Source organism: Ornithodoros turicata, unplaced genomic scaffold, assembly GCF_037126465.1.
Source record: "Ornithodoros turicata isolate Travis unplaced genomic scaffold, ASM3712646v1 Chromosome25, whole genome shotgun sequence".
NCBI classification, from domain to species: Eukaryota; Metazoa; Arthropoda; class Arachnida; order Ixodida; family Argasidae; genus Ornithodoros; species Ornithodoros turicata.
Window position 1 is genome coordinate 713,270 of NW_026999346.1, and position 27,407 is coordinate 740,676.

Genomic DNA, 27,407 nt, shown 5'->3' on the forward strand with positions numbered 1-27,407 from the left:
CATCCCCGTCGATGCCTCTAGAAGTCGAACTGTTGTCCGCTCGTCGCCAGTGTAACAGGCAGTAGTAAAACCCTTTTAATACTGCTATGTACAACCAAGTTGCACCACAAGTGCGTGGTTCTCAGTCCGACTCCAGTTCCGAAACAGAATGATCGTTTCCACAGCACGAGCGCGGCGGATCTCAATCCTCTGCTTCTTCAACTGGCGCCACTACAAAGACTGTGTTGCCTTCTCAGGTGCGCAGAAACTACTTAAAAGGGGGGTGTATGTTTATTGGAAAAGAAAAGGAGGAAAGTTAGGCAGGGCGTAGGCCGACTTGTTATTTTCCCTTAAAAAACAAAACAAAAAGAAACACACACAAAAGGGGGCCTTAGAGGCTGGTGGAGAGGCCTTAGAGGCATGAAGAAAGCGCAAGAGGGTAGTCGTAACCGCCTCCTGGTTGTGCATTATACGCTGTGCAAGTGCGTCTCTGCGCATGAGAGGAGGGTGTGAGAGGGAAGAATGAGGGCGCCGCCGTAGCCAATGGGGCTTCCCGAGTGGAGTAACTGGGAGAGGAGATATGCGCAGAACGCTCGGTTACTTGCAGAGCGTATTGGGCCGAGCAGGGTGGCCAAAGAGACGTTGGGGTAACCAACTTGTCGCTCGTAGTGGGGTTCATAGATGTGGATAATAGATGTTGTTCATAGCATCATGTACGCATTGTACAACGCGCGACAGTTTGGTGGTTGCTTGCTGTTTGCGAGCGGCCATGGGCTTCAGAGTAAGGCCACTACTCCACACAGAACGTATTATTGCAGCCTTCAGAAAATGCAGACGAGGGAGTAGACGGGACGAAAGTTTACGACTACGCAAAACACTCAGCCTGTCTAACGTCGCTAACTGAAGCCAGGATCACTGGACGTCTCCTGGCATACTGAGATACCTAGTAGACTTCTTGCCGAACAGAAAGGTCGACGTGTCCGTTAGCGGTCACCAAATATTCCAACCAAATATTCCAAACCAACCAACCGACCAAACATTTTCCGCAAAGGGCAGTGTCTTGATCCCACGCTGTTCAACTGAATCATGACTGGAACGCACAAACGAATCCGGTCTGCACTGTGCGCCGCCGAAACTAACGATATATGATGATATCTATCTTCGCGTAGCTGGGACGAACAAGGAGAAAGTTCGCAACTCAGCCAACGTGGCACTAAACGCCATCAACGAGTTCTTATTGGAAGTATCCGCAGAAATGTCCCAACGTCTAGTCTGCATCCCCCCCAAGGAAACGCGTTGGTAGTGAAAGACCACGTCTCAATTCCTCTTCCAAGGTCCAAGATGTAGAACATGCAAATACGTTGGTACCACTATAGGAGATAGGTAGGGCTTCGATCCTTACTGTGAAGGGGCTCATTGTTTCATTCCCCGCATCACCACCAGCAACGCCCCTGGCGATGAAACTTCCCATTCATCATCTTGCAATAAAGTTGTTGTTGTTGTTGTTGAGTGCAACCCCACCTCACTCCTAGGACACCTGGTTAGGTTGGATGCCAAGCGCCCCTTACCGTGCGACGAACATATCCCACGACATGCTGTTCCTCCGTGGCATGAGAATACCCTATGTCTTGCTGCACATCCCAGGGCGAGAGAAAGAATGGCGATTCCTGTTAATTGGAAGACAATGGATCTGCTGAAAACCTAATCAATGACGCTTTCCAAGGGCACACGCTGGCGTTCACAGAAGGCTTCGTTGACGCCGATGGTAGGAGCGTTAGTTGATCCTGCTATATATCATCCTTCAACGTGTCCTAGTAGGGAATACCATTTTGATTTCCAATACGCTCTAAGAGTGCTGAGCTCCTGGTTATGTTACATGCAGCAGCTGCGGTGCAGGTCAAGAGGATCACCAAGGCTGTCACCTCCACGCACCGTGTCCTCACGTACTCACGAAGCGTTCTCCAAATGCTGATGAATACCACGTGTTAAACTCCTTTCCCTGCCACATATATCACTCCCCTTTTGGCGAGTACAATTACCCTCAAAAAGGAGTCTCCTCGCTCCCTTCGGACCCTTTAACTCCCTACTGGAGAGTGTCGTTGTCGGTATTGCACGTGGTATGATGATGACTGGTTTCTTTGTGGGCACAATCTACTCCCTTAGAAAACGGTGTACTTTAGCTCCTTTCCTTGCCACATATATCACTCCCCTTTTGGAGAGTACAATTACTCTCAAAAAGGAGTCCCCTCGCTCCCTTCGGACCCTTTAACTCCCTACTGGAGAGTGTCGTTGTCGGTATTGCACGTGGTATGATGATGACTGGTTTCTTTGTGGGCACAAACTACTCCCTTAGAAAAGGGTGTACTTTAGCTCCTTTCCTTGCCACATATATCACTCCCCTTTTGGAGGGTACAATTACTCTCAAAAAGGAGTCTCCACACTCCCTTCGGACTCTTTAACTCCCTACTTGAGTAAAGGGACTGAAGGGAGTCTGAAGAGAAGGGAAAGAAACCAGTCATCATCATACCACGTGCAATACCAACAACGACAACCTATTTGATGGTGATGACGCGGTGTATCTGAACATAACTTGCCTAACACAAATCAATTGTCGGAGACATCTCCCTGCAATATATCCCCTCCCACATCGGCATCAGTGGCAAGAAAAATGCGGACCAATTAGAATCTGGTGTGCACTTCGGCAGTATATCCCCAGTTTGCCAACCCCTGGAAACAACGACATACAATTTCTTCTTAATGAGATAGTACAAGGACAGGACCCTGGCATCCTGGAAAATCATCGACTTTTAAAGTTGCAATGATATATTATTCTCCTCTGTTGTTTTGATCAAGAATGTCTCCTTTGTAGTGGTGTAGATTTTATTTCCTATTGCGTTCTTGTCGTTCGTGTTCCGTGGTCTTCCACGGTATCTGCTGTTCACAGTTAATTGCATACAACTATCAGAACCTCCCGCTATTGCAATGATGGTTCTCACGTATAGGAATATCAGACTTTTTATAACACAACTTGTAATTTTGATTGTAATCATATTGATGAAGAATATCTTTTTTGTAGTGGTATAGATTTTATTTCCTCTTGTGTTCGTGTTCCGTGGTCTTCCAGGGTCTCTGCTGTTCACAATTAATTACATACATCTATTGGCACCCGTCTTCAAGAAATCAGGGCAGATATCATTAGAGCTGGTTGTTGGCTAGGAGCGTGCTATGTGGTGAAGTTACCCACGAAGACAAGTTAGTCCCACTGGAATGTGTTTCCCAGTATACACAAACCCTAATGTTTAGGCTGCGAACAGGAAGCGCTCTCACTAAATTACAATTGGCTACACGATTGGCTCTCAGGGTCACGCAAACTGACACAGTCAGCTAACCGAACCCATCGAACACATCATGATTCATTATCGTGAATATCCTGAGGTGCGGGAAAAAGACCTTGGACACCGCAGGAATTGAACGCTAGGTGGTGCCTTACATCGAAGAGACTCTTTCACTAAAAGACCCCCCCCCAAAAAAAAAAGTATCTCACCCTAGTCTGCTTCCTTAACACAGGTAACCGCAATATTGTGCTTGCGGGTGACTTTAACTGTTGTATTGACGGTTCCGGCAGTAGACATCGGCCAGTAAACCTTGAGTTAGCCCGGCTAGTTGATGATCTCGGTCTGGTCGACACGTTCAGCCATCTGAATAATGGGCAATACCAGCACACATGGTGCAATACTCGTGGTGCACACAGCCGCATAGACCGTTTCTATGTTTCTCCCGGGCTGATGTCGCATATGAGGGAGTGTTTTGTTTGTTCGTCCGGGGACTTGTCGGACCATGACGGAGTCCTCCTTCTCCTTGGTGGGTTTCGGCACCTCCGTGGTGGTTCGGGTTGTTGGAGGCTCGACGTCTCTCTGTTGAGTGACGCTGAAATTCGTGGCAGTGTAAGTAGTTGGCTGGAGGCTCGGTGTGCTATGGCTTCCTTCTCGCAAGAGTGGTGGGAAGAGACGAAAATTGGGGCCGCGAGGCTTTTTCGACAGTGGCGGGCTCGGCGGGCGCGGGAGAGCCGAGAGGAAATGCAAAACCTTCGGCAAGTGCTGTCAATTTTGCGTCATCCGGGGTCGAGGGGCCCTGGCAACGACGATGCTATCCAGGACGTTCTGAGACGTCTTGCCTCTCTAAAGATGCGTGCCTGGGAACACTTTGCGGCGTCGCATGCAGCTGAGCGCTGGTCACAGGAGTCCTGCTGCTCGCGCCTTCTTCTTGGCCGCTTTTTTCGTCGCCCTCCAAATGCTGTTGCGGAGCTGGCGACCTCTGGCGGGTCTGTTCAGGCTAGTCCTGAAGCCGTTCGGGCAATTTTTCGTGACCACTTCGCCGCCTTGTACGGCGCAGTAGTGCCTGCTGATGACGAAACGCAAAGCTTTCTGCCGACTCACAAGCACTTCGTCCTTAGCGCAGATCCGTTTACTCTGGACGAGTATACGGCCGCCGTTAAGGCCCTGCGAACTGGAAGGTCTCCCGGCTCCGATGGTCTCCCCGCCGAATTCTATAAGTGCTTCTGGCGTACGCTCTCTGGCCCGCTGACAGCGTTATTGAATGGCTGTTTGGCGGACGGCCTCCTCTGCACGTCCATGCGAGAGGGTGTGGTAACATTACTATGCAAAGACCCGTCTAGGAAGCGGGACCCGAATGCGTATCGGCCTGTTTCCCTACTTAATACAGACTACAAGATAGTTTCGACCGCAATTCTGCGTAGAATTTCCTTAGTCCTGGGTCTTGTAGTTCCCCCCTGTCAGGTCTGTGCTGTTCCTGGACGGTCAATCAACTTGCACACACAGGCCCTGCGTGATGCCATCTACTGGGCGCACAGCCGTCAGCAACCCGCTGTACTGGTGTCTTTTGACTAGAATAAGGCGTTTGACAAGGTGCATCATGGGTATATGTTCCCTGTGCTGGAGGTGGCTGGCTTTCCTCCCGTAGTGGTGGGCTGGATTAAGGCCCTATACAGAGATTCCTCTGCCGTGGTCGGCGTGAACAGGGGCGTCTCCGGTAGGTTCCCCATCATGACCGGTGTGCGGCAAGGCTGTCCTTTGTCCCCGGCGTTGTATGCCATGGTCTTTAGTCCTCTCCTAGAAACCTTAGCAACCTGCCTTCGACCTGTTATGTTTCCGTTGCCAGGCTCGTGGAACCTCCCTCTTTTCGCGTATGCAGACGACCTCTCCTTAATCCTCAGTAACGAGGACTCGATAGGTTGTGTTCTGGTTATTTTGGAGAGATACGGTAGAGTATCGAATGCGCGAATCAACAGAGAAAAAAGCGCTGCGCTGTTCATTAATGTCACTCCCTCCTGTCCGTCTCCATTCGGGATCCCTGTTAGGAATGAGGTGCGGAATCTCGGTATTCACTATAACAGAGACTGGGATCTCTTCTCTTTCTTGGTTGCGTGTTCACGAGCGCAGTGTCTCGGTTCTCACGGATTTAAGGGGCCTAGCGCTCCCTATCACCTGTAGTGCACGCCTGGCTGCGTCGTGGTTCCTGAGCAAATACTGGTATCGCGGGACAATTTGCCTTCCTCCTCGTCAGGTTTTCCTTGCAGCAACTCGTACGGCCTTTCGGTTCATCTGGGGCAACGGAGCTGAGTGGGTATCCCGAGCACGTATGTACCAGCCGAGAGAGGTTGGCGGTTTGCGGGTTCCGCACGTAAAAATCAAGTGTCTTGCGCTCGGGATAAAGGCAATTTTCGACGGCCTTAGTGACTCTGGCCACCCCGCCCACGATCTCCTGCAATACTGCTTAGGTCCAGACGTACGTCTGTTTCACCCGCTTGTGCAGAATAGACCACGCTCTGAGTTTGTGGCCTCGCACTTGAGAGAGTACGTTTTGAACATCCGTCGCCTACGCGCATCATTCCCGTCGGAGGATTTCTTTGTCTGGTCCGTCAAGCAGTTTTATGCCGCTCTTCTGGAGCTCCTTCCGACGGCGTGCTCGGCTGTGCCTCGCCCGATCGCGTGGCTTCATATTACGGCCGGCTGGTTGGATGCGCGCCGTGCAAGCTTGCAGTGGCGTCTTGCGCACGAAGTTTTACCTCTCAGGGACAGGTTGTCCCGCTTTGCTTTGACCAGGCCTTTTTGCCCTTTCTGCCCTACCTTTCAAACGTCGGAGCACGCTTTTCGCAGCTGTCTACTCCCGGATTTTTTGTGGCACAAGGCTGAGGTGCTTTACGGCATTCCGTTCATTCGGTGGGGCACGGTCCAGTTACTGAGCTCGCTCCCAGTTCCGGTCTGCGATAGACGCCAGTTTGTACTCCTGGCGGTAGAAATAAACTACCAGGCCTGGATAGCACGCTGCATAGCTGTGCACGGTGGCCGTGCTCGCACCGCCGTTGAGGTACTGAACAGGGTCAGAGCGAGCATCCGTAGAGTGCTATACAGGGAGAGAGCAGTCCTTGGGGCCGTCCAGTTTGGTAGGCGGTGGCAAACATCAGGGACCCTCTTCGAAGAAAGCAATGGTAGGTATGTCATCCGCTTCTAATACCCTTCGTGCTGCTGTCCCACGAGCAACTCTCCGTGAGTTTTGGTTTGTTGCGAGACGGCATCTAGCACGTACATCAATCCCAGACCTGCCGTGAGCTCGTCTTTGGGTGTTGGCGTTGCGATGGTTGTAGACTAGTGCGTTTGTTGCGTTAAAGGGAGCCAGCCAATATGGCTGGTCTTCCACGATGATGCCAATACATACTTCCTTAACAGTGACCACCCTACTGCTGGCTCTCCTGCTTGATGACAATACACACACCCTACTGCTTAACTTTCGACCGTCATAATTTAATCGTCACTATCATATCATCTTATCTCGTTCGTGATGCTGCTCGCATATTATGGTGTTAGAGAACGACAAGTCGGTCTCGTCAACACCAGCACCGCCAGTCTGCTTGTCGGTCTGGCGGGATGTTATACTCTAGGTAGAGAACAACAGCGCGAGAAAGTTATTGTGTTGCACACAACTACGTAGGTAGACATATAGTGAAAGTCTGGAACGACGTCCAAAAAGTGGCCGCATGTTGGCAGATCGAATAAATTTAAATAGTACTTGTGAGTTAGATACACTGGGCGCAACCAGATGTTTGAACGATGAAAGTACAAAAACAACAATACTAAATGAAGGAAGGAACAGTGAGATGGAAGTGCAGTTTCAGAAAAATAGCGGAAAAAATTTATGTTGATGCTGTCGAACAAATGCGGCGGAAAAGTTCTTGGGTTACTTTCATTCGGTAGCTATTGCGGCATCGCGTTACTTTTTAGAATTCGTATAGCGACACCAGAATTGCGCTACTTTTATTACGTTGCGCAATTTCGGTATCAGGTAGAACACAAGTATCAATAGGTGCAACCCGAGCACGGTACACCAATATAATTGCGATCGCAAAATCAGCCATGAAAAGTTCTTGTGTCGATCAAAAGCAAAGTTGAATAATATAGTTGAAGCTATATCTTCCACACGGGTAACGGATACACCACGATGAGACAGACTCAGCGGCGCAACGATCTAGTTAACAACCCTGGCGAGAATAGAGGCTGAATAGGGGGCCAGCCGGTGCAGCTGTTGAGAACAATTAACCGGCGTGCATCTCCATTCGCTGCCATTCTTTCAACGGCCTTTAGGAACAACGGCAGTCACCGGACTTCCTTCTAGGTAAGAACCGAGAAAGCACTTTGAATCTCGCAGGGATTTACATTAATTTCTCGCGGTTCTTCCAACACCTGCGCTTGTCTTTCCACTTCGCATTACGGGGATGAACCCGACTATTGATCGCGAAGAAAAAGAATAGGGGGTATACTTCTCAGCCTCTTAGGCGTCGTTAAACATGAAGGAGTGTAGAAAATGAACGCCATGAAACAATGACAGGTGTACAGGTTTCCATCGTGGTTGATGGCGAGATGCGTTAGGAGGCGATTAATTACGTAGATTACTTCCGCGAAATTAAAAGAGTTGAATTGACGAGAGGAGATGGGACGTACTGGAATCTCGTGGTGAGTTAAATGTCAAACATAGAGGTGCTTCCAAAATTCCAGAACCGGGAACGGGGGTGGAGAACGGAGACCAAGAAGGTGCGCGCGCTGTTGCTAGGAGACAGTGATCGGAGCCCCCTGGTGACGTCGTCTTCTCGTTGAGAATCCGGAACTATGAAGTTCTTCGTGTGCTTTCGAATATTCGTCGTGTTATGTTCGCTGACGCCATGTGTATTCTTTATCAATTAAATTAAATTAAGTTCATTACATTAAATTAATTATTCGTTTAATTCATTAATCAAACGAGTTTGCTGCGTTTGAGAACGTGTTGTGTGTGTTGCTCCTGCACCCCCGCACTTCTACCGTTGATGTATTTTCCGCTACTGGGTTTTCGATTAGGTTGATTTAGAGTCCAAACTAAAAGAAATATGATGATCGTTTTTACGTAGGGTAGTATCATTTTGAGTGCACAAACAATACAGCTGACGTTGATGATTTTCATACAGAAAATAGAGCCTGGGCATATTATGGAACTACGGTTCATATTCTTGTTGCACTTTGGAATAGAGCATCGCGAAAAACATTTCCGTTTGCCGGATACAAATGGTTTCCGGTTTCTTGTGTTTCATTCCTCAGAAACTTCGGTCGCTATATTTTGCTCACCACGAATCGGTGGGTTTTGGTGAGAGTATTTTAAATATAAACGTGCACAACTGTGCGCGACTACGTTTCGCATATCGCAGTTTCGTGACCAACGCCATGTCGCGAGCTGAGCGCGGATAACGTTGACACTAGATATGCGCATCCGCACGGTACCCGCCCACGAAACATCCGCGACTCCACCGCAACCGCGCTAAATGACATACGTAGGTCTATCCTCACTGAATTTGTTCGCACATCCGCAGTCATTCTATTCCTGGTAAAAACAAAATCCACATGACGCAAATGCTTAGTTACAAATCTTTCCACTTTTCAGCACGCAGACAACCGATGTGGTGGTGACGGTTGTCGGCCTCACAGAGGTGGGCAACGTCACGACTTACGCCCTGGGGGAATGTGCGTCCTGGGCCGATTTCTAAGGGAAATGTGCCCGACATATGTCTGAAAGCGTCCGAAAACCCCAGACAGCACAGCGGAGGCACCGGGATTCGAACCTGGGTACCTCCGAAACCGAGAAACATTGTGTCATTGTGCTATTGTCCAATACAAGACTGATCAACGGCATGGCCGACCGGGCTAAGGCGTCCCTCACGTTGGTGGTAGCCAAGGTCGTGCTGAAAACTGGAAGGTGGTGGGTTCGAATCCTACCACCTGCTGTGCTGTCTCAGGTTTTCCCTGGGTTTTCCGAAGACATTCAAAACGTGACTATGGGCGGATACATGGCAACCGTGCTATATGCGTGTACGGTCAACACTCGTTGTTATGACCATAGTCGTTCCTGAAAAGTTTGGTCATAATGCGGAAATGTCATATTAACGGGGGGAATTAGCGGAGGTTTCACTGCATTGTTACCCAGGGGTATGGTCGTAAAGCGCGTATGTCAGATTGTCTGGGGTCATATTAACGAGGGTTCACTGTATATGTAACGTGCGTATATGCTACGTGGTAACTGTGGCTGTGAGTGACGTGCAGATGTGGACAGATGGAGAGAGGACAGCAGGAAGGAGTGGGGGATAGGGGGGTTAGTATGCGTCCTGGGCCGACTTCAGGGGGAACCATACCGACATTCGTCCGGAACGTCTTCGGAAAACTCAGGGAAAACGGCATAAGTTGTCCTGGTAAGAGTTGAGTGTGATATGCGTTGCCTATAGTATGAGTTATCACGCCCGCCTCGGTGGAAACTACAAGAGGCAGACTGGGACCTTTTCACCAAAGAGGCCAATATCTTGACCCAATCTTTTCAACATCTTCATGTTGACGAGGCAAACACTGTAATTACAAATACCATTATAAATGCTGCTCAGCAGTCAATTACACAAACAAAAGGTAACCTTCCAAGACTTCCACAGCCATGGTGGACGAGTGACTGCGAGAAGACTCGCAAGCAACAAAATCGGGCGTGGGGTGTTTTCAGGAGATACCCCACAAGCACAAACTTACTTGTTTTCAAGAAAGCTCGTGCAAAGGCACGTTGGACAAGGCGCCAAGCCAAGAAAGATTCTTGGAATAATTTTGTGTCGTCCCTGAACTCAAGCACCCCTTCTAAAATAATATGGGACCGGCTGAGAAAAATTAAGGGTGACTAGATCAGTTTTTCTATTCCTTTACTGCAGGTAAATGGTACTGTTTCTCAGAACATGGAGAAGCAAGCCAATGTTCTCGGTGAACACCTTGCAAATGTGTCAAGCTCTTCACATTACGCTGATAACTTCTTGAGAGTTAAACATCATGCCGAAACACAGAACATTTCAAGTGGCACAGGTGATAGGTGTGCCTATAACCAGCCCTTTACAATGCAAGAATTGCTCAGAGCCTTGTGCTGCCGTAAAGTCGCAGCACCTGGACCTGATCGTATAACTTATGCTATGCTCAGTCATTTATCAACTACCTCTTTGGAAAGCCTTCTTGATTATTTCAATCTTGTCTGTCGAGAAGGATCCTTGCCTACCAGCTGGAAAATGGCGACCATCATTCCTCTTCTCAAACCTGGCAAGGAAGCTTCGGATCCAGCGAGTTATAGGCCTATTGCCCTGACCAGCTGCCTTGGAAAAACCTTCGAGCGCATGGTCAATGCACGACTTATGTACTACCTGGAGGAAAATCAATGCCTTGACCAGTACCAATGTGGGTTCAGATCCTCCCGTTCTACTTCAGATCACCTACTGCGCTTAGAAACTACCATAAGAGAAGCATTTATTAGGAGGCAACACTGGTGTTTCCATATTTTTCCATCTTGAAAAAGCCTACGATACAACGTGGCGATACGGCATTCTAAGAGACCTGCACTCCCTGGGAATACGCGGCCGGTTGTTCCGTTGTATCTCCAACTTCCTTCAAGGACGTATGTTCAGAGTCCAACCGGGAGCTACGCTGTCTCGCCCATTCGTGCAGGAGAACGGGGTCCCACAAGGCTCCGTTCTCAGCGTTACACTGTTTATAGTGAAAGTGAATTCCGTTACAAGCGTTATTCCGCCATCAATCAAGTATTCCTTGTACGTTGATGATTTGCAAATGTCCTGCTCAGCTTCAAGTATGGCTGTTTGTGAGTGACAGCTTCAACTGACTCTTAACAAGTTAGACAAGTGGTCGTGTGAAAATGGCTTTAAGTTTTCACCGAGCAAGGCGGGCTGTATTCATTTTACAAGAATTAGGGGTCTATCCCCAGAACCCACACTCAAAATGAGCGGCCAGGACATTGCCGTTCGGGATGAACACAAGTTCCTGGGAGTAACTTTTGATAGAAAGCTCACCTTCTCAGCGCATATCAAAAACTTATAAGCAAAGGGCCTCAAGTCTTTAAATATCTTGAAAATCCTGTCACACAGGTCTTGGGGTGCCGATCGTGAGACCCTTCATCGCATATATACGAGCACAGTGCGCTCCAAGTTAGACTATGCATGTTTTGTTTATGGGTCGGCACGGCCTTCTGCCTTAAAATGCCTGGATACAGTGCACCACCTCGGCTTAAGGTTGGTGCTTGGAGCTTTCAGGACTTCCTCAGTTCAAAGTATCTATGTTGAAGCAAATGAGTGGTCTCTAGAAAGGCGACGCTTCTATCTTGCAGTGTCGTACGGACTGAGGGTAAGAGGGTATCCTCAACACCCCGCTTTACCCTGTGGGGAGGGCACCCGTTTTGAACGCTTGTTTCTTAACAAGCCCAGTGCTGTTGTGCCTTTCAGTCTGCGGTTACAACGCGACACCGAACACTACGCTTTTCTGAGCTACAACCTGCCTTCCTTGCAATGTAGCAAAATGCTCCCTCCCTGGCAACCTGCTATAACGTGTGATATTTCACTGTTGAAGTTCAGCAAACGGGAAAGACCTGCTGTTGAGATACAGCACGAATTTAAACTTCTCAAGGAGAGCTTCGGTGACTACACTGAAATTTACACCGATGCATCCAAGACCAGTTCAGCGGTATCATGTGCCATGGTGTCTGGTGACTGCACAAAATCCCATTGTCTTAGCAGTGTCCTGTCCATGTTCAGTGCAGAGATGTACGCTATTGTGGTGGCACTCAACCATGTCTTACAAATGCGCATAACATCTTCTGTTATATATACGGACTCACTTAGTGCCGTACATGCAATTAATACTATAAAAACTCACAAAAATCTTCTTGTGAGGCGTGCACAATACTTAGCGAGTGTCGTGCAGGGTAGAGGTTACACCTTAACATTTTGCTGGGTACCTAGCCATACCGGCATAAGTGGAAATGAGAAAGCTGACCGCGCGGCACCCTCTGCCCAGGGAAGCGATGTCACACCTTTTGAAGTTCCCTTATGTGATCTAGTCCGTCAGTTAAAGAAAGACATTAATAAAAAACGGCAGGACTTCTAGGAAACACAAACAGTCAACAACTTGCACACCGTAAAACCGCACATTGGAAAGTGCGTGCAACACTTTCAGAGCCGACTGCACGAAGTTTTGTTTAGTCGGCCCAGATTGGGTCATACTTTTTTTACCCATGGGCATTTGTTACGAGGAGAGGACCCACAAGCGTGCACGGAGTGTGGAGCTGACTTGTCCATTTTGCATCTACTTATTAGCTGTCCTTTTCTCGAGGTACATCGTCAACGCCATTTCTCTTTCCTGTATGAACACTGTGTACCTCTCCATCCAGCATTGCTGCTGGGTGATGAGGCTCACGTTCCGTTTGAGAACGTTTTTAAGTTTTTTAGATATGTTGGTATCATTATTGAGTTGTAGCGTCACAATTCCCCTTTTATGCAGAGATTTACACACCCTCTGAAACCTTGAATATTTTTTTATCCTTTTAAAACAATCAGTATATTTTTAAATTGAATTTATTTTACACATCAGAGTTTTGGCGCATTATGATCTTTGTTGTCGTTGCGCCACTAAACTCCCAATCATCATCATCATCATTTTTATTGAGGCCCATTCAATGTTTTGCGATTTTCCTTGTGTTGTTACTATGGTGGTTACACATTATTTGAGGGCTCCGCGAACACAGTCCGCCGATCACGTAGTGGAACGTGGCCCTCATAAAGCCTGGAGTGGCGCTTGGCACTAAACAGTTGCTTTTGAAATGTATGTCTTCCTGAACCATACGTAGGAGATGAGACCGTGCTGGCACGTAATGCTGCTTCTGGCTGCCCTGGTACCAACAGTCGCGGGCTTCTTCGAGTTCTTCTTCAAACGCATCAACTTTTGCCACCACCGAGAAATGAAGGTAAACTTTACTTTAAAATGAGGCAGTCGTCGAATGAGCCGCAATAGTCGCTGGGAACAACCATTCTCGATTCTCGATTACCCATGAGCTGCGCTAACCTTTACAATACACCTGGCTACACTTTCTAACGACTTGCCAAGCGTCGATTTAGGATACAATGGACTAGAGTCACTAAATAGGCTACGCTTCAGAGTATCGACACTGAGTTCCAAGAGACACTGAGTTCCATGCGCCATCTTGTTTCCGCGCCACACTGCCCATGCGCACGTCAGAGCCGTTTATAGAGAGAGTTTGGCCATCGGGAGGAGCCTAACTGAAAGCGCGTCATGCGACGTCACGGCTGAACGACCTCCCTCGTCGTGCTCCATTGTTATCCAGTCGTCAATCGGTCGCCGACGCCATGTTGATGCTGATCGTTGATTACAATCCAAGGAGAGAAGACACGTGCGTGTTTCTTGGTTCGAAAGGCTTTGGAGCCTTGAACTCTTTGTTTGGCAACAAAGCCCCACTTATCAATGGCGCCAGTGGGTCATAAGCCGATTATTCCTGTAGACTGCATTGAACACGGCCACGAAAGAGTCGACCAGCTGGCGGACAGCATCAATATGGCGCGGACTAGATGGCTGATAAGCGGATTCCTCTCGGATTCAGGCTTTTTGGGCTGCGCAACGACGACTCTGACGTTGAAAATAAGTTCCTCCCATGAGGCGGCAAAAGATCAAAGAATGGCCAAACTCTCCCTACAAATGGGTCTGACGCACGTTAGAGTCACTGTACCGGGGGAAGAGTACCGCAACCGCTCCGCGTCGTCTGCTCCGGCAGCCATATTGCTTCCAAGACGCTGCAGATCGCGTGTTAGGATAGCTGTAGTCAGTGTTACATCGCGTCGATTTCGCGGCTGTGCACCAAACATTTAGTGACTTCCTGTGGTGGGACTCGGGCAATACTTAAATGAAACAGGGCACAAGCGTCACTACAGTATAGTTTGTTGTATTCTGTAGCTAACAGACGAATTATGTTGGCGCGTGTTCGCCTCTAAAAGGCATCGTCGAGTCTCGTCTGTGCTCTATAGATCAGTTTTTTTTTTCTTGTAGTTCACTTGTTTTGTGGACATAAAACTATAGTGCTCATGTGTGCAGCTTCAGGTTGACATAAGCAACCTCCACCAGTTTTATTCTCATCTCTTCGCAATAAAATTTCTATTTCACACGTTCAATGGCTATGTGCATGCCAACGTTTTTTCACGCGCATGTAAAGTGCTGTTGATTGTTTTTCCAATCCCCCGCTCCAACGCAAGCAGATGATCTTCCATGAGAAGTAGACCGTGAGCTTCAAGTCACTACATTCCGTCTCAGCCTTTGCTCGTTTCTTGACCGTCACATGAGTTGTCTGCAGGGTTTTCCTGTGCATATTCCTCGATGCTCAGGTCACAGAAATTTGTGACGGTGTTGTCTTCCTCTGCAAAGTTGATTCACTCACAATTACAGCTCAATATTTAGGAATAGTTTTCACAAGTTTCCATAGTTCGCATAGTGCATATCTACATATATTTCGACGCATTACCATCCTCCACTGCCCCTTGATCTTACACTAGGTTGTCATCAAGTTCAGTGTGCAAGTCTTTTGGTGACTCCTCGGAGAACTCTGCGTGCGAAGGACGGGGGATAGGAGCCTTCCTCAGCCTCGTAAGTGTCCGGTATGCAAAACTACTTGGGACTGCCGTCCACTTCAACTTCTTTCGAATCTCCTTGTCCTCGAAGTCGTCGCGTGTGAAGTGGTCCTGATAGTGATGTTTTGTTAGCACCGCAGGACAGGGAACGCAATGGGAAGATCCAACAAGCACAACTTTGATGCGCCCAGCTGTTCTTCGCACAGTTGAACTGTTATTCAATACTGTGTGCAAAGGTTCTGCAATGAAAAATAAACACACCACGAAATTTACCTCGCTCAAGCGTGTGTTATTCGTAGGCGCAAAGTTCTTCCGGCAGACTCTGTGCCGATCTACGCGTCTCGTCAATTTTTCCCGTCGGAACGCAGAAAAATGCGTTGCCTGACTCTGTCCCGTTGCAGCGCAACATTCACACATGGTTGTTCGTAGTTCCTCAGCTCTCTGAGATCCATTTCACGTACAAAAAACCAAGAGAGGCACATGAACGTACGCGCACATGCGTCCCAGCCATTGCGTTCCCCGTAGACCCGGCGGGAGGTTGGAAGCAAAGAGGAGGAAAACGCACCACGTGACGTGCCTCGGCGAATGAGCAAGGCGGCGGCACGGGGAAAGCGAATGCGGTACCCTTCCCCGGGTACAGTGACTCTAGCGCACGTTAGCGTACGATGCCATCTATCGTGCGCGGGTGAAATGTTCCTTTCGTTTACGAGCAGCAGTTGACGGCCTTGAGCTCACCTTTACATCTTCTGGAAGCTCAGGCGGACAATACATGGATTATCGCCCAACAATCATACACGCTTCTCTATCCCACAGGGAGCATTATGTTAGCCGTCTTTGATCCTCGACTGGGGATGATACCGGTGTGATGCGAAAACAAGATGGCTCTGCTGCTCTCCCTTGGACCTCAGTGTAGCTTATTTAGTGATTCTACAGTGGACACGATGCGTGGAATGGAATGACAGGGCAGTCTTCCGTTATGTTGTCAAGATGCTGCGTTCTTCGTTGTATTGTTTATTAGAATGCATTCGAAAAATGTAGGGGAGTGCGTGACAAAAGGCTGAGCTCGCGCCCAGTCTAACCCTTCTAGTTTTCCCCGTTTGTGACGACCAGGGTGTCGGAGCGAACCGAAAACCGGAACCGAAAACCGAAAACAGCCGCTATTTTGATGCGAACCGGAACGGAATCGAAACCGTATACGTTTTTCTCGCTCAGGAGGGAAACCGAAAAATATTATTGAAGGTTTTCGGTCCAAGAAAAAGCTTCGTCGGTTTGGACTACGGATACGCGAACGAAACAGACGTCGTGTGCTCTGAAGTCATGTCATGGATACTATACGAGGGTTACGCTTACGGAGGAATGTATGTAGGTATACTATGACCCTTAGGCTCCCTTTGTAATGGTTTATAGTTCGCGCACGCACACAGACTTAGAGGTACATGTGACTCTCTAGCAATGTGCCGTAGTGTTCGTTTTAATTTGATCCCCCCAAACTCTCCTCAACTAAACAGCGACCTTAGGGGGCTGCATAACGGCTTCTTTATCGGTAATGTCGTGCAACGCGTCCCTTGTTTGAGAGCAGCTAAGTTGAATAGCCTTATGTATACGCGAGGGCAAGCCCGTGCGAAGTGGCAACTCTTTTCTGGACAGGACACGAAGAAAATAAAACGGAGCCGTCGAGCGCGTTTGTGAGTTAAGATGTTCCTCGATTTGCGTCGTACTCGTGCGGTGGTTCTTGCTGGCTAGACAGTACCAACAGACATTCGGATGGGACACGATCGCTCCAACCCAGCAAGAAAGTACTTTACGTATGACATCACGACAAACAAGTCCGTTTGTAGTATGCGCTTCAAGATAGGAGAAAGCCCATTTGAGCAGACAGTAACCTACAGGAACAAGGAGCTACCAATTTCACAGCTGTCTATTAATATTAAATACCATGTATGCGGAATAAACGGGTTTACATTTTATAACATTGATTTTTTTTGTGGGGATGAATATTCCCAGCAGAAGCGGAACCGGTTAAAAACCGGTATGAACCGTTATTGTTTTGCTCCGGAGCAGAACCGGTACCGGATCGTTTATGATGTAACCGGAACGAAAACTGGAACGAAAAACGTTTCGGTTCGACACCCTGTGACGACGATGAAAAAAAAGAAAACAGAAAGGAAACAGAAGAGCAGCCCTTCTGTCCGTTTTCCATCGGAACGGGCGACTTTCGCGTTGCATTCTGGGATGCTGATTTCTGCCACGTGACCGTTCACATGACCTCAAGAACATGGCGGCTCCCATCACATAAAGCAGACGACAGGAGCTGCAGTCGTCTTGGCCGTTCAGATATCATCATTCTGTTGAGCGCACGCGTGCAGTTTTATTTCCGCGTGTTCGGAGGTTTGTCCTTCTATTGCAAGACCAGCCACGCACTCCAGGACGAGTACGCTGGACGAGAAATATCGCGCGTGGGCAGGGGTGATCATACGCGCGCGCTGATACTGTGTATATCTTCGATCTTGAATTATTCTTGTGTTTGTATAGAGCAAAAGCTATCAGCAGAAAACTAATCGTAATCTTTATTTGGTTAATATTGCAAAAATGTACACAAAGAGGGACTGTGAGGGCAAGTCCTGTGTGTGCAAGTGTTTCAGTTATAATGCTCACAAGGTCAGGCAGGTCAAACACGTACCATTATAGCCTGAGTTGCTTTTGCGCCAATAAAATTCAATCATCATCATCATACAGGGGACCGAAACAACCCAGTGTTCAAGGACGAGCGAAAAGTTAGACCGTGCCTCTCATTGGTTGGGCTACAAGTAAGGGGACAACAAATTCGAGCTGGACCACGTGGACTCCATCTTGGTATCCGCATCGACGACAAAAAAGCATAGATTGAGAAGGTACCCGTCAAAAAGAACTGGCTATATAAGTTAAGTTGCCGAGTGAAAAATGTAACCAAGTTAATAACGAAGTTCTTCAACGTGAAATGTAACTCGCAGTAACTCAGTTACTTAAAAAAACGAATTACTTCCAAGTTACTTCGGACACAAAACAGCATTACGCGGGTGCAGCGCGCATGAGCAGTTGAGTTAGACCTTAAGTTGTCCGCGGAGGAGTGCAACACGCTTGGATCGTTTTCGTTTATGTCCAACAATAGACCTCTCCCTCTTTGTAAACAAATGACGTCATAGTGTTCGACAGCGCCACAAATTTGGTAGAATTGAACTACGCTCAAAGCTAGAGGTGAACAAGATCGCGCCCGAAAGCCACGGTCTCGAGGGGATTACGATATGGCCCCTTAAAGGGACGCGACCCCCGGTCCTGCTTTTCTTTCAATGGGAGGCAGCGAACAAGTGCCCGTTCCCAGCCCTCTCCTTCCGATTTGTTTCGGTTTCTGTCTGTCTACTAAAGTCATGATGACGTTTCTCTGGTAGGGGTCTATTCGAACGCTTTGCATCTTACTCCCTGTACCCCGCACCATGGTTCAGCTTCATTTCAATGGCAGCGGTTTCCTACTTCATGAATAAAATACTGTCATTGATTGAATGTCACGTTTTATGGCAAAAAATGCCATCAAGGGACAGAAGAGGAAGCAAGAAAAATGGCCGCCACTGCAGCCACGCGGTTCCTGCAGTGGGGTCGAGAGACGCAGCTATAATGAAAGCCCTTCACCTGCAATGGTGCGGACTAGAGATGCGGGGCCCCGGAAACAAAAAAAAAAACGGAATTTTTTGGGGAAAAACACTTGTTCTTCTGTTGTTTTCCTCGTCTCCGGATAAATTGCCCAAAATTTTCAGGCGCCAAAATTCAAAAATGTAAATGTTCGCGCCTTCGATGCGTTCCAACTTTACAGTGTCTTAACAGTGCCTTAAGTGCCTATAATCCACCAACAACAACCAACTTAGAGCTCCGTCTGGCTGCTCCAAGCGATCGCCATCGCGTTCACATAATGTCGGATTTCTGGTCGGAGTGGATGGGTTCCAATTACCTATCGCTGAGTAGACAGCAGTCTCATGAGATGCTCTGCTCTGCATTTATGCGTGGGTGAACACTACTAAAGTGTCTAGCTCATTGTATGCTGTGACTTGGCTGACAATGCTTCGACTCAGCAGCAACCGCGTTTGTTTCCATTCGTTCCAATTTTTCGGAAAAAAACCCCGAAATAATCGGTTTTTTCGAGCCATTCAAAATTTCTGGAAATTTTGCATCTCTAGCGCGGACTGACTGAAAACACGATGCACACAAGCGGTAGGTGGTAAGAAGGGCAGTTTGAAATTCTAGTCAAAGCAACGCAAGGCAAGTCGATGGCAGCGGTGAGATCATTCTTGAACCACAAGCGTTCGCACTCCGAACAACTGTACCCGAGTGGGCTCTTCCCGAATTACCTAGTGCATTCCTTCGTGGCTCCTTAGTTGCTCATGCGCCAGTAAAACCTCAATCCAATCCAATCCAATCCTTCGTGGCTCCTTCGGCTTTCGCTTGCCTCTGAATCCTCTTTGCCTCCGCTTCGGCTGCACACGCTGCAGGGTCTTGCCGCTGAGACCGCCTTGCCTCAGCTTCGCCGGCTCGCACGTTGGCATCCTGACGTCGCGCTCTCTTGTTTGCGGCATCGACTGCACGACGAGCTGAGTCTTCGCGCGTTCAGCGCTTCCGTTGGCGTTCTCGTGCCCGCCGCAAAGGTTTTGCGTCAGCGGGACCAGGTATTTCTATGGCGTCTGAAACAGGATCACTAGGGTGTTTTCGGTAAGCTTTTTTTTTTCGTCGCCGTCACTAATACTGCGTTTCCTTTTACTGGGTGGTCCACCAACCATGATAGAAATTCATAGTAAAAAACGTAGGCCCCGGAGAGACATGCGGTCAAGGGATTTTTTTTGTGCCAACAACTTTTGCCACATATTGGTAACATTTTTATTTCATTTCAATTGACGGAAAATTAATTCCTTGAATTGAACTCCGAAATTTCGCAAGGCAACCTAACGTTTTCTTTGCGGTAATGGGTTCCCCGTGGTCATTTTACTCAGTACAGCGCATTATCCCGCTCGTAATTCAATGGCAATTGCCGAAATAAATTCGCCGAAAATCCGTGGAAATGAGCCCTTGGCTCCGCCTCTTTTTTGAGAGCTCGTAGTTTGAGCGCAAAGCTGGGAAGAAAGCAGGTTACATTGACACGCCACACGAGGGGGGAAAGGGTTACAAGCCGTCGGGTGACCTCATTTTTGATAAGATAGCTCTGATTCCTCCACTCACAGCGGGTGTTTGTTCCGTGGGTAAGGCTTGTAACCCTTTCCCACCTCGTGTGGCGTGTCAATGTAACCTGCTTCTTCGCAGCTTTGCGATCAAACTACGAGCCCTCAAAAAAGAGGCGGAGCAAAGGGCTCATTTCCACGGATTTTTGGCGAATTTATTTCGGCAATTGCCATTGCATTACGAGCGGGATTATGTGCTGTACAGAGTAAAATGACCACGGGGAACCCATTACCGCAAAGAAAACGTTAGGTTGCCTTGGGAAATTTCGGAGTTAAATTCAAGAAATTAACTTTCCGTCAATTGAAATGAAATAAAAATGTTACCAGTATGTGGCAAAAGTTGTTGGAAGAAAAAATCCCTTGACAGCATGTCTCTCCGGGGCGTACGTTTTTTACTATGAATTTCTATCATGGTTGGTGGACCACCCTGTATATAACGATGTAATGCGGTATACAACGCGCCCTACGCCGAACGTGAGGCACTACTCTATTACTATAAACGAGGAGGTAAATGTCCACCCCACCGCGGACGCCAATTCTCGGAAAAGGAGGCACTAACAGATCGCTGTAAAGCGAGAGTTCCTCTGATCCTCCTAACGTCTCGATGACACTACGCCAAAGCTCCTTCTGCAGAGCCCAGAATTGGCGCTCTTTGGCCTAAGTAGCCCTTGCGCCAAAAAAAAAAAAAAAACTCTAACTACATACACATACATAGATGCAGAGCCCAGAAACAAAAAAGTAGACAGAAACATATACACAGAAGAAAGTGACTCTTTTGTTTCCCGTGCATGTGCTCGGAAGAGTCCTGCGGAGATTCCATCTGAGTAAGGAACAACCTGAAAGGTATACACAGGCCCTTGTGCATTTTCCTTTGGCCTACGTAGTTCGATGCACCGTAATGCTTCTAACAGTCTGCGAACGTGCTTCGCTGCAGGTTGCCCGGATACGGGGTGGGATTGATTGGCTCGTGATATGCAATCATCCCTGCATTGGGTCTTAGCGAGACACACTAAAGACAGAGGAATGGAAAGCAGGCAACTTTGTGAGACATCAGGTATGGAAGAGCAGGATAATGCCATCCATGTCACTTACATCAAGCATTATTCTGTAACATGAAATATATAGTGTTGATGCGAGCAAAGCAGCGAAGCTCCGATAAACTGTTGGTTAAAATCCATCGAGTAAGGATAACGGGAATGAGAACAAAACTGTAATTGGCTATGATGGTGGCTTTCCGATTCTTGGCTTCTGCTTTTTGTTCAGTGAAATTACGAGAACACATCTCATGATCATGTGTTAGCATCTGGTACCGGGGGTGCATTTTATCGATATCACATCCCTTATCACTCTTCTCTCTTGCTGAGTGAGGAACCGGTTGTGCCACACATAAATGTCATCAAATTTTTAGAAACCACTAAGCTGATAAGTAGCCTGTAAGACCTTGGATCATTTAACAGTTTTAGAGGATCTATTTTATGACGTGCTAAACAGTATGTTTATTAATCCATCAATACCCATTAATTCACCTTGAGCTCACATTAGTCATTGATTTGGCGCTTTTTGGCCTTAGTTGCCCTCGCGCCACTAAACTTTCAACTACATACACGCACATACATACATCTGGTACTGGCAGTTAACTCTATACACGAATATCTACCTAAAGGGTAACATGTCGAAGAGATTCTCGAAAGCCAAAATGTTTGCCCATAAGTAGGGAAGTTATTTATTTTGGGAAGCAAATTTTGAATGAACAAGAATACTAGAAAATAGAAGATTCGACGTATAATAAAATTGGCGCAAGGCCAATTTGTCAACTAGCTAGCCACGACATCAAGTAAACTGATAAATAAAACAAGTAGGAGACTTCGAAAGAACAGAAAGACGTCCTATAACCCCACTTGCTTGCGCGCCATATAAACTCTAATCATAATCATCATTTCTGCATTGCGATGCTGCTATGAAAGGAGCGGCGGAAACGGCTTCTCTTGACCTTTTACGTTACTCTTATTGCACAGTTTCATTCAGTGTCTGCCAGTTACTGTCCTTCAGGATTCCGGAGTTGTCACTCCGGAGTTGGAATGATTCCGGAATTATTCCAGATTTATCAGAGCCCGGAATGGAATTGGAATGGAATGGTCTGGGTGCCCCGGTGGCTACTGGGCTAGCCAGTACCGGTCCCTTTTCTTTTATTGATGGAATTAACGGAATGGAATGGTGTTGCCAAGCCCATTCCAGGAGTGGGAATTGGCCATACCTTTTCATTCCGAGGTATTGAAAGGAATGGAGTTATCACAAATCTCCATTCCTCGGAATGGAATTTGGAATGTAATTGGTGGCCTCATTCCGCAACCCTGCTGTCCTTATCTTTATGCTACCGTTACTGTTTTGTTTTCATCTCTTATACAGGGTGTTTGCTCTAACGTGTCCAGAAGCTAGCGATAAAAGAGAAGCGCGTGGTACTTTTCTGCTACTTGAGTAAGAAACAGGTACTGCTTCGCTGGTAGCACCTGTTTTTTAGACAAGTAGCTGAACAGTAGCGCTCGCTTTAAATAAAATTTCTGGACACGTTAGAGCAAACACCCTGTACATTGCTGTTATTCCTTTGATATATGCTGTATGAAGCGCAATGCGAATATTTAGCCGAGATAACCGTGAAACGTTCGAACATATCGCATAGTGGTTGCTGGCCTGGAAAGATGTTTCCTAATATGGTAGCCCGTATCCTCTTAAAAATTTTGATCTATTGTTGGTACAGTGATAAACATGAATGACTATGCGATTATCGAATGTCTGACAAAAAAATACGAAACTGAAATGAGAATCGCGCTTACCAATGGAGGTGCACGCTATCTGTTCTACATATTGCCCCTGCCCCCCGCATTGCCTGCGACCTTATCTGCCGTTCATCCAATACCATTATTTCCCTAATTGCGATCACGTATATTTGTTTTGCTGGACAAACAAAACTACAAAGCCTTTGAGTACACATGCTTGCCATAATACATATTAGTTCATATTAGAAATGGAATGATATTTAAGGTGTTGCACATGAAAGGGAAAGACGCATGGGCGTACCGAGAGGGGTGCAACGGGGGCAATGCACCCCCCCCCCTTTGAACTCCAAAGTCGCTTGTGAAAATAGTACGCTCTTTAGTCATAGGTCGTAATGATTATTCTCAGACGTCACGATAGGAACCTCTGAACACTCACACAGTGCGCAACGTCCGCCTCCAGAAAAAGATAGGGTGGGGGGTGGGGGTTTGCACTCTTCCCCCCCGCCCCCAGGAAGCGCTTTGCTCCCCCTTGAAAAAAAATCATTGGAACACCCATGGAAAGGTGAGATTGCCTGCCTCTCTCTCCCATAGTGCCTCTTGTGCCATAAAACACCAAAACACCACCTCCCATAGTGCTTGCCTACTTTTTAGGTGGTGAGAGAGAGAGAGAGATCCATGCCGTATCTCAGAATCTAATTACATGACAGGTTCGTTACATGACTTATTACATGACTAATTACATGACTTCCGCTCTTGTCGGGGACGAGCGTACAGAATTTACTACTAATTATCTCAATCTGGGATGCTCTCAGAAAGAGACCGACTTGGGCTTTCAATTGTCCCTACTTGCCTTCAAAAGAAAATTACAACTTCATAGGGGCTCAGAGGTACATTCCTATCTACAACAACAACTTTATTTTCTACAACAACAAGAACTACAACAACAACAACTTTATTTTCAGATGGAGAGTGGGGAGGTTCATCGCCAGAGGCGATAGTCTACCCCATTTCTGGTGGGGATATGGGGAATAAAATAACGAGCCCCTTCACATTCCTATCTACGGCGTTGCTGTTGTAATACGTTGCTGTGATTAGAATAAATATGTTAATATATCCGTAGATAATGCTGCCAGGGATTTAGCCAGACCCCCAACACCTCCAAATGTATGGCGACACCCCCCTAATTTTTATTCCTGCACACCCCGTGTAAGGGTGCGCAGGACTCAGACAGGCAGACACCTCTCGGTAATGACACATTAAGCTGTTGTGACGTAACCATAATAATGCCCCCCCTTAACTTTTTGGCATACCACCCTGTGACCGCGATGGATAAACCACTGTTATCAGCCCGAACACACGAAGTTGCTGAATCTCACTCAGCCTTAAGTTGCATCGACCATGAAGTGTTTACCTGTAACGCACCGTGAGAGACACCTAATATGCGCATAAATCAGAGGCACGATATCCAAGACAACGTATCGGACAGAGCATATGAACGACATATGAACATATTTTTATGGAGTGCAGAAGACATCAGCCCCAACGCAAGACATTGCGGCCGCACTAACTCGTCTGGACAACAGAGCTTTCTCCATAGGGAAGGTCTTGGGGACGTGGGTCGCCAACCAGAGAGACGCTGCATTCAAGGCTCTCGTAGGCTTCATCTCAAGTTGTTCTCTTGATGCTGAGTACTAATTTATCTGTACGTGACGCCCTGGTTCCTGTGTGGCGCAATCCTTCGACGGTCATGGGCCCGTGAACACTGCGCCGTACAGCCTAGCCTAGTCATCATCAGCAGAACTTGTCAGGTGACAAGTTCAACCTCTTCGTATTATTTTTAGTCCGTCCAACTCCAACGACAACCACTTCCGGTCACTTCGTCTACGCGTGCGAGAAGTGAACACTCGCAGGCTTTCAACGTGGACATCGTTGTAAGCGTGATTGTAGTATAGAATTGCAGGTCACAATGAGTGACACCTTAATTTCACGGGAAGACAGCGGCAAATCCCGACTTGTACGTAATACGTGTAATTGCGTTGCTTGTAATCAATTATATTTTTGAACAAGTAATTCGATTACAATTTTGAGTAGTGAATTATCGTGTAATCAGTTACTTTTGAAGCAGAGTCTGACTCAAAATAAGAATGCTCTGTGACAAGTTTCTTGTGTCTTTGTTGGGCTATTCGACTGTAGTAAGCGGGAAAATAAAAAAAATAGTGCTACTTCTCACGCGTGGGGTTCTTCTTTTTCTTTTTTTTTCAAAGCACACAGGGGCGGAAATTTTTGCATGAATTGAAAGTAACGGCTCGAGTAACACGTTAGCTTTATACTCGTTACTCAATTACATTTTGTGTCGCGTAATTTGTAATGGTGATGAATTACTTTTGCTAGAAGAGTAACGGTAATCAATTACTTTTTTTTTGAGTAACGGGCACCAGTCTGGAATCCAAGGGGCAGTCAGCGTCCAAGATGTACAGGCACATTGAAGTACGCGCAGTGAAGCTTTCAACTTTTTATTGACACAAGCTTTCGTGCAGAACCTGCACTTCATCAGGTGAAAACGTGTTCTGCACGGAAGCTTGTGTCAATAAACCGTGCGTGTAACTCATTGTGCTTCCACGGGACGAGCGCTATGCATCGATCTGTTGCTGAAGAATAAAATACGTTTGTGGTTTCTGTTCTGCAGTGTGATGCGAATAATTTTCTGCACGCAGTGCGACAAGGACGCTTCCTGCTGCAGTGGCCGTTGCCGTCCCAGTACTTACCCGCCTTACACCATGCGCTGTTTCTGAGGAGCGGTTCTTAGAATGCTTTTATAAAGAAGTTCAGTGAAAGAGTTCCAGTAAGGCGTTCTTTTCTGCTTCGATGATTTCGAAATAAATGGTTTTTCTCAGAGTTGTGCTCGAATGGATATGAGGATCTGTACCTTGGTGGTTTACTCGTAGATCATGCTGAAGACTTGGACATGATCGCGATGATCGTAGCTCAGCAAGAAATTAACTGTTATCAGTACGCCTGTCATTCACTCTTTAAAAAAAAAAGGGTGTACTTTAACTCCTTTTCTTGACACATATATCACTCCCTTTTGGAGAGTACAATTGCTCTAAAAAAAAGAGTCTCAAACTCTAGAAAGGGGGGATATGTTTATTAAAAAAAGGAAGGAAAGGTCAGCCAGACGAAGGTCGGCTTGCTATTCCAAACAAAATAAAAGGAAAAGAAGGGAAGAAGGAAAGAAAAGGAGACGAAAAGAAAAGGCAAGGAAGAAAAATCAAAGAGGAAGAAAAAGGAGAAAAGGGGAAGAAAAGAAAAGAAAAATAAGAAAAGGGAGAAAAGGGGAGGAACGAAAACGGAAGAAAAGGAAACGAAGAACAGAAAAGGGAAGGGTAGCTAGAAAGGGAGTTACGCTACTCCCTTGAGGAAGTGAGGAGACTCCTTTTTTGAGAGTAATTATACTCTCCAAAAGGGAGCTATATATGTGGCAAGAAAAAGGAGTTAAAGTAGACCCTTTTGTTTAAGAGTGTTTCTCGCAACTGCTTCCTTTAGTGGTCTTTGAGTCTCTGAATTGGAATATTTTGCGTACATTCTTAGAATTCTTATTTTAGTCAATATTTATCCAAGTTTCAGCAGTTTTTATGAAGTGCGCTATTCGATCACATGCACGATGTTTTTTAATACAGATTTTGTGTCAAAACATACAGGACGGTCACGATTGTGTCACGCGAATTTCAGCGGCAGCTGTTGTGTGTGGATCTTGACACTTTTATTGCTGATATATGCACAACTACTACTTTAGAGCTTCGAGTGACTTCGAGCTATGTGTACAGCGACGAGTACTGTCTTGTGATCTGTCAAGTGAGTGGTGACGTCTAGAGACAGAGACAGAGAAGAAGACGAGAGATGAAGCCGCAGATGATTTTGCCGATACCTTCGCAGTGGGGGACTCGGGGGGGGGTAAGTATTGAACGTCACCCCCCCCCCCCCCCCGAGACCAGCTACCACTGTAAAAAAGTTGTGGGAGCAGCGCTGACGCCATCTTTGCAGGCAGGTTATACGACTAGACGGACGCCGTATGCAAATATACTGGGCGGCTGATTAGCTAAAATTCATTATGTAGCGTAATAATAATTAAATGTTTTCTGGGCAATGCAAGATACAATTGGAGCCAGTCATTATTCAAATCCATCGTCCTTATGAAACACCCTGAGAAGCGAACGTACCTTGCGATATACAGTGAAGCCTCGTTAATATGACCCCCGATAATCTGACATACGCGCATTACGACCATACTCCTGGGGAACAATGCAGTGAAACCTCTGCAAATCCCCCTCCCCCGTTAATATGACAATTCCGCATTATGACCAAAATTTGCGGGAACGACCATGGTCG

General features: G+C 47.1%; 1 long non-coding RNA gene across 1 annotated transcript; it reads left to right on the plus strand.

Moving 5' to 3' along the window:
- The first annotated feature begins 7,613 nt into the window (after positions 1–7,613).
- LOC135373475 (uncharacterized) lies at positions 7,614–25,914 on the plus strand. The gene is made up of 3 exons (XR_010416480.1): positions 7,614–7,668; positions 13,225–13,341; positions 25,736–25,914. It is a non-coding gene; the product is annotated as an uncharacterized LOC135373475 (long non-coding RNA).
- The last annotated feature ends 1,493 nt before the right edge of the window (positions 25,915–27,407 follow it).